The sequence below is a fragment of the Salvelinus fontinalis genome, chromosome 32, assembly GCF_029448725.1.
Source record: "Salvelinus fontinalis isolate EN_2023a chromosome 32, ASM2944872v1, whole genome shotgun sequence".
NCBI lineage: Eukaryota > Metazoa > Chordata > Actinopteri > Salmoniformes > Salmonidae > Salvelinus > Salvelinus fontinalis.
The window spans coordinates 12100500-12102697 of record NC_074696.1 but is presented as its reverse complement, the minus strand read 5'-3'; positions in this window follow the sequence as shown (position 1 = coordinate 12102697).

Sequence of the window (2198 nt, the reverse complement as noted above, 5' to 3'; positions counted from 1 at the left end):
TAACCTTTTGGGGTTTAAAAGATTGCAGCAGTGGGGGAACCTTTATAGGTCAAAAAGGCAAAGCGAGGAAACCCCTCTGAAAATGTTATTTGAGAAACATCCTGTGACATGAAGCATTAGTAGTGGCAATCGGAAGAAAAAAAATGGGCTGTATTTTTTTACATTTCTTTTATTTACAGGAACCCTTTAACTAACCAAAGGTGCAAATACGAACCCTTGACTTGCAATGGTTCTTTGAGGAACTCCAGGGAACCTCGGGTCACCACTAATTCTCAGAGTGTAGGAAAACCATTCCACACCTGAGAACTGTTTTTATATGTTGGCATATAGGCTTACATGTCTTTATATTTACAAGTTTTGTATTTACAATTTGGAGAAGAATCTGCAATAGCCTACACCATTATGTTATGATGTGGGGAAATATTCTTCATGACACCTGCATCTCCATTTTTTTCCCACCACTGATATTCTCTGTCACTCTGGCTTGCTATAATTGAGGTGACTGCTCCCCTGTCGCAGCTCTAGGCCCAGAGCTCTCTCTTTCTCTCTGTGTCTGCTTTTACTGTGATAGAAAGACGGACGGCCAGCACCCTGCATCCGGGGCATTGTCTTGGTTAGTCTGTGCAATGAGATAACACACACACACACACACACACACACACACACACACACACACACACACACACACACACACACACACACACACACACACACACACACACACACACACACACGCACGCACGCAGTTGAAGTCAGAAGTTTACAAACACCTTAGCCAAATACATTTAAACTACGTTTTTTCACAATTCCTGACATTTAATCCTAGTAAAAATGCCCTGTCTTAGGTCAGTTAGGATCCCCACTTTGTTTTAAGAATGTGAAATGTCAGAATAATAGTAGAGAGAATTATTTATTTCAGCTTTTATTTCTTTCATCACAGTCCCAGTGGGTCAGAAGTTTACATACACTCAATTAGTCTTTAGTAGCATTGCCTTAAAATTGTTTAACTTGGGTCAAATGTTTCGGGTAGCCTTCCACAAGCTTCCCACAATAAGTTGGGTGAATTTTGGCCCATTCCTCCTGACAGAGCTGGTGTAACTGAGTAAGGTTTGTAGGCTTCCTTGCTCGCACACGCTTTTTCAGTTCTGCCCACAAATGTTCTATAGGATTGAGGTCAGGGCTTTGTGATGGCCACTCCAATACCTTGACTTTGTTGTCCTTAAGTCATTTTGCCACAACTTTGGAAGTATGCTTGGGGTCATTGTCCATGTGGAAGACCCATTTGCAACCAAGCTTTAACTTCCTGACTGATGACTTGAGATGTTGCTTCAATATATCCACATAATTTTCCTCCCTCGTGATGTCATCTATTTTGTGAGGTGCACCAGTCCCTCCTGCAGCAAAGCACCCCCACAACATGATGCTGCCACCCCTGTGCTTCACGGTTGGGATGGTGTTCTTCGGCTTGCAAGCCTCCCCCTTTTTCCTCCAAACATAATGATGGTCATTATGGCCAAACAGTTCTATTTTTGTTTCATCAGACCAGAGGACATTTCTCCAAAAAGTACGATCTTTGTCCCCATGTGCAATTGCAAACAGTAGTCTGGCTTTTTGATGGCGGTTTTGGAGCAATGGCTTCTTCCTTGCTGAGCGGCCTTTCAGCTTATGTCAATATAGGACTCGTTTTACTGTGGATATAGATATTTTTGTACCTCTTTCCTCCAGCATCTTCACAAGGTCCTTTGCTGTTCTGGGATTGATTTTCACTTTTCGCACCAAAGTACGTTCATCTCTAGGAAACAGAACGCGTCTCCTTCCTGAGCGGTATGACGGCTGCGTGGTCCCATGGTGTTAATACTTGCGTACTATTGTTAGTACAGATGAACGTGGTACCTTCAGGCGTTTGGAAATTGCTCCCAAGGATGAACCAGATTTGTGAAGGTCTACAATTTATTTTCTAGGTCTTGGCTGATTTATTTTTATTTTCCCATGATGTCAAGCAAAGAGGCACTGAGTTTGAAGGTAGGCCTTGAAATACATCCACAGGTACACCTCCAATTGACTAAAATTATTTCAATTAGCCTATCAGAAGCTTCTAAAGCCATGACATCATTTTCTGGAATTTTCCAAGCTGTTTAAAGGCACAGTCAGCTTAATGTATGTAAACTTCTGACCCACTGGAATTGTGATACAGTGAA